The sequence below is a fragment of the Lolium rigidum genome, chromosome 4 (genome assembly GCF_022539505.1).
Source record: "Lolium rigidum isolate FL_2022 chromosome 4, APGP_CSIRO_Lrig_0.1, whole genome shotgun sequence".
NCBI classification, from domain to species: Eukaryota; Viridiplantae; Streptophyta; class Magnoliopsida; order Poales; family Poaceae; genus Lolium; species Lolium rigidum.
In genome coordinates, this window is record NC_061511.1 from 68,804,323 (window position 1) to 68,813,866 (window position 9,544).

Here is a 9,544-nt window from a genome sequence, read left to right on the forward strand (position 1 = left end):
CTCGTATCTGGATCCTCACTGGCCATTGGCCAAGATCTCCCTACCACTAAAAAGTAAAAACATATACATATGTGGAGTCTTATCTGTGGTTTGGTGGGGTAAATGGAGTAAGCAAATCTGAATTTCAGTTATTGCAAAGTTAAATAAGTATCCGAAACCAGTAAAGTGAAACCTCATGATTCCAGTCACAGGAAGAATGATGGAAAAGATGTCAAGAGGAAAAGAATGATCTGAGTGGAACAATTGATGTCGAGAAACTATTGATGACATGGATACAACATGAAGAGTAGGCATCAGCTGATGATTGCAAAAGTAAAGTATGTGTAAGTCCTCCCACTAAATGAAATATAAGAGCCTCTTAAAACATAATTGCCGGCACACTCTCTTTTGGTTTTCTTTTGGTTCTTGGTTGGCAGCACACTTCTCTTTTTTTCTTTCTTTCTTTTTCTTTTTTCTTTCTCTTTTCCTCTAGATGCCAGCATTGTTTCTTTTTTTCTTTTCTGTTTAGTATATATTTAGAGTTGCCGACATATGGCAGGCTCCATTTACAAATGACTGCTAGGAGTAATTCGATGCATGATGAGTGCCATCAATGATATATCCTCATGAATATATCAAAGAGGAACAATATGCAAAATCTACGTAATAGTCTAATGGATAGACCAATGGATTGATCCAAGGAGTCAATGGAATGATACAAAAGAAATGATTGGCTTTCAAGAGCTTTAAACTATTGGATGACTCTGTTTCCAAGGGACTGGACACCATAAAATGAACTCTCCCACTGAGTTTTATCGGAAAATAACAAGTGTGCAAACCCTATATAATAGGCTGACACTGATGCACAAATGAATGAAGTGACTTATACAAAGAGAATGGATACACCGGCGTCAGAATGGTACAAGTGGCTTATGCGAGATTGCAATGCATGAATTGTGATGACGAGTGTCAGAGGGTAGCAATTGAAGGATACAAAAAGAGTGACTGGCTTTCAAGAGCTTCTGACTAGATGGATACATAATTAACAAAGCTCACTAAATATTCAGATTGCACAAATGATGGTTCAGTTTTTGTTGCGTATGGCTCTGGTGGGACAAAATAATAATCTAAACATATGGGAGCTAGAATGTGACCAAATAAATTTGTGCACGATCTCAGGTAAACAAGCATTTGAATAAAGCGAGAAAAATAATACCGTTGCTCATGCCAGCATTCTTGTCTTCAGTTATTCCTTAACCTGCACTGGTATTACAACAATTTAAATTCTATATGAAGGCGTCTGGAAATTGTAATTTGTACATGATACCCATCTCTGACTCAACTAGCAATCAATACACTATATCCTACAATCTCCTGATTTCAAATATACAAGGGGAAAGAGCCATTTACCTTAGTGCAGATTGATATTGGGACAGCAGATTTGTTACTGCAAATAGGTGACCTAACTTGATGAGTGGAGAATCATCTGCCTATTGCCTCTAATATCTTTCAAGTAGAAAAAATTCTTGATTATTCCAGGATTCACCAAAACGCATATCACCCCTTGCCAGTTCAGCTCTTAGAATTTCAGGTTCAAGATAAATGGCAGATTCATACAGTTTCCTTGCCTGCAAATATGCCAAATATATTAATAGCTTGCCGAAGTGCACCATTATTGAGGAAAGGCATAGAGAATAAAATCATGAGAGACGTCTTTGCAGAAAACTTACCTTGCACATCATCGGGTAACTTGAGATCCGTTGCAGAATGGTCCAAAAGCTTCGTTCTTTTTGCAGGTTGACTGGTCCATAACCTGGATTGCTTCATATGCAGTGAATAATCCACCATTGCATGTATGAAGTTCTAGATAAGCATGAACCAACCTGAAGTATATCATGTTAGGATCAATTAGCAGAGCAGCAAATGAGTTTAACATGAACTTTTTTGGCAGCAGTTCCAAGGCTCCAAGTCTATATTTTATTTACCTTGGTTTAGTCAGTACGTATTCGCCTTTTCGAATGACTTCCATTAACTTTTCTTACTTCTGTTTGACCTCGTCATTTCCATGACAACTCACATCTAACTCTTTTGGTGAATTGTGGATGTCTCCTTGGGCAGCTGACTGCATAGGCTGCACACAACCATGACCTTTAAGTTGTCGAAGTCGGTAAGCCTGTGTAGCTCTGCCAGGAGGCATTGAAGTTAGGCAAGTTTGCAGGTGTGCAGTGCAATAGTATCTAAACAAAAGACTGGGCAAATGTGAGTTCTGATTGAGATCATGCAGATAGAGAACAAGAATTGTACTACGCTGTTGAAGAAAAACTCAAAAAGAAATTTGTAAATTAACCTTAGGCAGTCATAATGGAGATCTTCTGAAGTCTTTGGATACATTCTCTTGGAGTGTGAACCTTCTGACAATGTTCCCTGGACCGATGAAAGGGGAATGCCAAAGTTAACAAAGGTTTCGATAAAAAACAAGTTAACTAGGGTGATTCCTATTTATGCTATCAAAATCGGAAGAAGAAAATGGAGCTTATAGATCAAAATGGATCATAAAGTAGTGGTTTCAACAACAGTACTATTGAAAGTTTTGTTCAGTTCAGTAACTTACTAAGCGGTCAGCCTTTAAAGGGCGTAGCTTTCACATCTGTTGCAATACGAAGTATACCCAAGACTGCATACCATTTTCTGGAAAGGGAAATCAATACTTCAAAGATTTGAAAAAATAAATGCAACATTATATATGAAAACTGAGGAACCAGAGTGTTATATTATTTGAAAACTATGTTCAATTCTGGAACTTACGAAGCAGTAACATCTGCAGTAATTGGAACGCTAGAGCACCAACTCTTCACTAGTCACGGCAGAAGTGTAATTACAACGTATCAACAAGGCCACTAGAACAAGCATTAGAACAGCTGCACAAAAGGCCAAATAGATGGTGAATACATCAGAGGTTTCATCCAGGAAGGAAAACAGAGAAATTCTGTGATGCCATTAACTGTGGATCACACGGTTTCCCCAATATTTCTTTGCTGGAGTGAAGTTCCATTTTGGCTGTACTTACCAGGTTTATGTACATGAAGAAGATACCACACAGGAGATCCTCTTCTGTGTGAACTCTGTGCATCCATGGAGATAGTCCTACAAGGCTAGAAGAATGTACAACTCCCAAGAAGCCCTGCAGGATAGATAGAAATGCAGACTGTTCAGATTATTAAGTAATGAGGTAAATCAAACAAAAGAAGGTGACTTGTGGGTGTGGTATGATGGAAAAAGCAAGGGTAATTGTGAGGATTGAGGATGGGAACAAAACAAGGAAGCGCATTGTTACCTTAGATTAGTTTATAGTCTGATTAGTGGGATGGTCCCCACTAACCGTCTGCATCGCTGTTTTAGCTTCTCGTTTTCGCATTCACTGACATCCAACTCTTGCAGTGAGCCGGGGAGGCCATTCCTGGGCAGCGACCGGATGGCTGGACAACTCTCGATCTCGCAATCTCTTGAGGTTGGTGAGCTTGTGCAGCCCTGCTGGGAGACACCGCAGCTTGATGCAGTCCCTTGACACTTAACTCTTGCAGGGAACTCGGGAGGTCATTCCTGGGCAGCGACCGCATGGCTGGACACTCATAGATCTCATAATCTCTCGAGGCTGGTGAGCTTGCGTAGCCCTGACGGGAGGCACCGCAGCTTTTGGCACCACTGAAATTGGAGCTCCTTGAGGGAGGTGAGGAGGGAAAGGGCCTCCTCTTGCTGCTCTGTGAAGCGCTCCACCTCTTTGTTGAATTCAAGAGATAATCTGGTGAGGGATGGAGCGAGGAGACGGCAGATCGGCTGAGCAAGGGCTCCTGCGATGTCGTCCGTCTCGAATTCCTGCAATTTGGAGGATGGCTGCTCTTCTCCACCCTGCAGCCCTCGCGCGGGGTCCCAACCAGCAAAGAAATTGGGGATATGGCGGACTTCTAATGTGGTGAGCTGGCCCTGGGTGAGGAGATGCAACAGGCCCTCGTGCCTTAAATGCTGGCCCCAATATGTAACTCTTAATTCCTGGAGAGAGGTGAGGTTGGAGAGGGGCACCAGCGTGTCCATGCCCTCCATACGATCTTCAAGAACGAGGCGTTGCAAGGAGGATTGGAAAGGGCAACAGGAAGAGGCATCCGAATCCTTGTAGGCGGAGAGGAATTTGGGGCAATTTTCTACTACGATTTCCTCGAGGGAGCGCATGGCCTGGAGACCTCCTCCTCCTCCTGCCCCGCGGGTCTGGGCAGTCAGGATAAGCTCTGGACAATTCACGATACTAAAATACTTCAGAGAATCGGAGAGATGGGCTGGTAAGAGCAGCAGCCCATCATGTCCTTCTTGTTCCGCAGCAACCTCCTCTGCTACTTCTTGTTGTTGACCTCTTCCTTGTGGATCCTGCAATTTAACAACCGGAGAAGCTGGCACTGATAGCGATGTTACCGGTTGTTTATGTTCGGCCTCTATGTCCAACCGTGTTATCTTGTCGCACTTATGTATTTGCAGGCGAGACAGATCAGGGAGATGAGAGAGTAGACGTGTTAGTTCCTGCCCGCTAGCAGTCCACCCTATTATATCAAGACGGGTAACCGGAAGCTGCCATTTCACATCACTTTTTACTAACGGCAGAAACACAATACCAGAATTACTTATTTTGAGGGTCTTTAACGAGGTTAGCATTTGAAGGTGTTTATTAGACAGAGGTGGGCAGTTTTCAAAACTCAATTCTTGTAGATGGGTTAACTTATCGAACGCCAAGACCGTCTCGTCTAGGCTTGGCAGAGCATCATTACCTTTCATTTTCAAAGAGACGGATGATTTGTTTGAGTAACTTAACAGCTCCAGACCTCTTCCTACATGTTGTAGTGTAACATTGCACAAAGTGCTGACTATAAGGAGTAGGAGGCAGTGACAAGAGTTCTGGGCAATTCTCTATTTTAATCTCTCTTAGTCTAGGAAACCAAGTCACATTCAAATCTCCTTCCGGAGGGTGGCAAGTAGTATAAGATGAAAACGGGAGCTTAGTTAGTTCAGGGCAATCCTTCACAATGAGGACTTCTATTACTGAGAAGTACCAAGGGCAAAATTCATTTGCTACCCACCTTTTAAATCTTGGCAACCCAATGAGTTCTAGTCTTTTCAAGTTATGAAAGTTCGGACCTCTAATGCAACCGAAATACTCTTCTCCAGTCTCGTGAACCAGATATAGCTCTCCAAGCGGTGGAATGGATTCCCACTCAGTGCTGTCAAGTCGGAGAGCCTCCAGACCTCTAGTGGACAAATTTGTACCTAGCCATGTAGGGCAAGTAGAGCCTCCATGCCCATCAATGCATAGCTCATGAATATTGTTGTGTGGCCGAAGGCTTTCAAGTATGTTGATCTTCTGCGGAAGGATTTATGCTAGACCGTTTTTTATTCCAGTTGAGTGTTAATTTTTGCAAACGGTTTTTGTATGATAGTTTTGCTTCATGTGCCTCATTTACTACTGCATTCTCAAGATTATAAATGCCAAGTGATCCTCCTAGCTCTTCTAGTTTCCCCAGCTCCCTTAATTCAAAACCACCACTTTCTTTTCTAACTTCAAATCTCTGTAGCTCTTGTAAGCTATGTAGTTTTCCCACATTAAAAATATTTGAGTGGAATTCATCATTATGAGATAGAAAATGCCGCAGTTTTTCAAGGTTAGTCATATCTCCAAGCAAACTATGAGAACTGTACCAGTGTTGTATGTCTAGGACCCTTAATTGATAGAATCTCGAGATAATTCCTTGGTAAATGTTCTTTACAGCCATAGTCTTGGAGACACAAGTCGCAGGTAGCGAAGATGGACAAGGTTTGGAGACAGTTGTGCAATAGAGACTGCACAGGGTAGTACATTGTTGACAAAAAGACAACACGCAAAGATTTTGCATTTTTAAATAAATCACTGAACATGCGAAGAAAGCATTGCATCATAACTTCCAAACAACATCAAAGTGCGTAGATTCTCAAATTTGATTATGTTCCTTATTTTATCTAGTCCTTTCTTCAAATTTTCTTCCTCAGCTCCATCCAGTACTATTAGCTGATCAATGCAACTAATGGACATGTGATAGATTGATGGTCCAATTTCTAGAGCTCTTAGACTAGAAGAAGCTATATGCAGACATTCTTGTGATGAAACCTTCAATGCCAAATCATGCAGCAGGTCATGCATAACATAGTAGTGTCTACCTAGAAGGGTCTGTTTCTTTTTTGAAAAATCCATAATTAACTAATTCATTCAGGTTGTGACACCCTATATCTTCAATTCTTTTGGTTGTATGACCTGGATGTAAGATGTCAAGTCCTATCCAGAAGTGAATTAGCTCCTCAGATCGTCAAACTTGTAATCCTCTGGAAATAATGCACAAGAGGAAAAACATTGTTGCAGGCGAAAAGGAAGGTAGTCATAGCTAAGCTTCAATGCGGGCATAATATCGTTATCACGGGTTTGTGATTTCCCATTCTCTACTTTCAAGAACTCTCGTCCAAATAATCTACAGTTAGGGTCTTGTCTCAGCAAGCTACCCACAGTTTTTGCTGCAAGAGGAGAACCCTTCAACTTTTCAACAATCTTTTCCCCAATTTCAAGCAAGTTTTTATCAATATATTGTCGATTAGTTTCACCAAAGACGTATGCTACAAAAAGGCTCCAATATTCTTTCGGCTCCAAACCTTCTAGTTGTAAGAGTTCATCTCCTTTCTTAACCATTTCAGCGACTTCAAGGAATCGAGTTGTGATTAGAATTATGTCTCCGTTTCCTTGCACCTTTTTAAAGGGAACTAGCAATCTATTCCACTCATCTTCATTACCATATTTCCAAATATCATCCAAAACAAGTAAAAATCTTCTGTTTTTTAGTCTTTTTTCAATCAATTTCTGAAGTTGGTCCAGGTTTTGAACCTCATTATCCGGTCTGTCATTTTTTTCATCTTCAGCTTTAGGAATGGAGCTCACAATCTCTCGTGTTAACTTATACACACTAAAGTCAAGAGATACACACACCCAAACTCGAATTTGGAAATGTTCTTCAACTCTTTTGCTATTATATATGTAGTGAGTGAGAGTAGTCTTTCCTATGCCCCCAGGACCAACTATAGGAATGACAGTGAGATCTCTATGAATGTTTTCAACATTTGTAATGTCCACGACAATGGTGTTCTTCTGTTGGTCCCTCCCATACATCAATATGACTCTAATGGTCCTGAGGTGGTCATGGGTCCTATTTCCAGAAGCAGAATTAACAATGCCATGGTCTAGATCCCTGTAACTCTAGCTGAGAACCTAGAATAATGTGGAGACGCTCTAGCACGCAGCGGCTTTAGTTCTGTCTGCGATACATTTCATCCTTTCTAGAGACGCCCACCCTATCAAATTTTAACTTTGGTACTCTGCTAGGGACAATCTTACTATCATCCAGTAACAGACAGGAGGAGAAGAGCAGAGGAGTCGTTTACCGAAGGCACTGGGTGGCGGTAGCGAGCACGGGAGGCGAGCCGGCGCACGCACTTGCTGGGTATTCCTGGTCAGACTCCTTGTCGGACTCCTCATCGGAGTTCTCGTCAGAACCACGAGCAGCAGGCAAGCACGAGGCGCAACAGAACTGCTTGGCGGCGGCACTGGCGACGTGGGCGGTGTTACGGGCACCGGAGGTGAGGCTGGCGCGCAGCAGCGTTGACAGGACTCGTCGTCACACGAGAGCTGCCTGGCGGCGGCACCGGCGACGTGGCGAACGACTCGGACGAGGTTGCGGCCGCACCCGAGGTCTTCGACGGCTTCGGAGGAGCCGTCGATCTCGTCCTGGATGCGGAAGTAGTCGAGCTCGCCGAGCGCGTTCTCGCGCTTCGTACCCCAGGTCGCCGCAGCTTCTGCAGCAGGACCGCCAGCGCGGGGTTGTCGGATCTCCACTCGCAGAGCACGGTTGAGCATGCCCTGCGCGCAGAGCAGCTCCGTCTTGAGGGCATCGATGTTGGGCTCGAGCTCCGTGCTGGCCGCCCACAGCCTCCACCAGGCCGTCGGACAGAGGGCTCAGCGCCTTGCTCACCACCCATTGCGCCCCGGCGACGGCGCCGCCCTTAATCAGGGCCGCCTCCATCAGCAGCGGCTGGCAAACAGGTTTTTTTTTTTGTTTTTCTTTCGGGGAAAACAGGCAAAAGATGCGGATTGTGATTGCTGCTCGGAGATGAGCGTGCAGATCAAAGGAGCGAATTGCTTGGAGCAAACTACGTTTTTTTGGAAGATGGCTAACTACATTTTTTGGGATTTTCTGGAAAATGGTTGCGAATGCAATGGCTTGTCGGAGATGAGCGGAAGAGGATGCAGAGTTGTTTGGAGGCGTTGGTGTTGGTGTGTTTTGGAAAGGGAGTGGATGATCAGAGACGAGAGAGATGATCCATCTATAAAGATCCGACGAGGCCGACTATGTCAAGCGAATCCTGCCAGGTATCATTGCTCGGCCCCCACCGCCTGCGTCGTGTCTGAACTCTGAGACACGCCGGACACTGCAGCGTCTCTCTCCCCGGCGCGACGACCCACCGCGACGACCGCTGCAGTACAAAGGCCTTTCCAGCTGCGCGCCACTCACCTATCACTTCGTTCATGTAGCAGCCAGTAGCCCATCAATGGCTCCAGTCTCTGTGCCTGACGTGCTCTGTTTGTCATAGTAGAACCAGTAATGCTACATCTACGCAATCATCTTACGGAATTATCTTACGGGCATTATGTGGCTCAACACGATTGGATACCCTGGAGCAGTTATCCCGAGACTTTCTCATCCAGATTCACAATTGATAGCCACGTTATCCCGTAAGTTCAGTCCGTAACCTATCTGCCCGTAACTCCAGCATTTCCGAATTTGACCCATGGGTAAAAGTGCCATGCTTAATATATACTTGGACGCTGAATTAGTGAAGGTATGTAGGTCCTTGGGGTCATCTCTTCGTTTTTTTAAAAAACCAACGAGTTGACATTTTAAAGAAAAACATTAAAACTACGGGAACTAACAATCCAATTAAAAATAAAACAAGAAATGCTCTGGAAAAAAATTAGGGGAGGTCAGAGAAATGAGAACACTTTTTCCCCGGGGGGAAATAAGAACACGTTTGCCCATGTTATTAAAATTTCTGTTGTTTTCCTCAGGTGACCAGAAATATAAAAAATAATGTATTGTTAAAATTTATTGAACGTAAAATGCCGCTAGATGTGTCATCTAACCTGTAGAAAAGATCACCTGTTTCAATTCTTTTTTTTTACGCAAGTATGCTGAAATTTATTCAGTTGTTTTCATTGTTGGTTGTTTTGTAACTTTTTTTTGTTCAATAAAACCTTCCTTGATAGTAAGATTAAATCTGAGCTGCCAGGTTATTGCTTCACCCGTCAATAATTCTGTCCATGTGAAGGGTATCCAATCGTGTTGAGCCACATAATGCCCGTAAGATAATTCCGTAAGATGATTGCGTAGGTGTAGCATTACTGGGTCAAATTATACCTACAAATACCAAACAGATAATTTTATACTTTGAGTCG

At 43.3% G+C, this 9,544-nt stretch overlaps 1 long non-coding RNA gene and 1 pseudogene across 2 annotated transcripts; both read right to left on the reverse strand.

Moving 5' to 3' along the window:
• Positions 1–474: 474 nt before the first annotated feature.
• LOC124649507 lies at positions 475–2,638 on the reverse strand. 2 transcript variants are annotated; one of them, XR_006986663.1, is made up of 6 exons: positions 2,591–2,638; positions 2,327–2,403; positions 1,965–2,152; positions 1,710–1,842; positions 1,390–1,607; positions 475–1,237 (listed from the first exon to the last, which is right to left on the reverse strand). It is a non-coding gene; the product is annotated as an uncharacterized LOC124649507 (long non-coding RNA). The 2 variants fall into 2 exon arrangements; XR_006986662.1 differs by having other exon boundaries at positions 1,188–1,242.
• Positions 2,639–3,323: 685 nt separating this feature from the next.
• LOC124647208 lies at positions 3,324–8,114 on the reverse strand (annotated as a pseudogene).
• Positions 8,115–9,544: the final 1,430 nt, after the last annotated feature.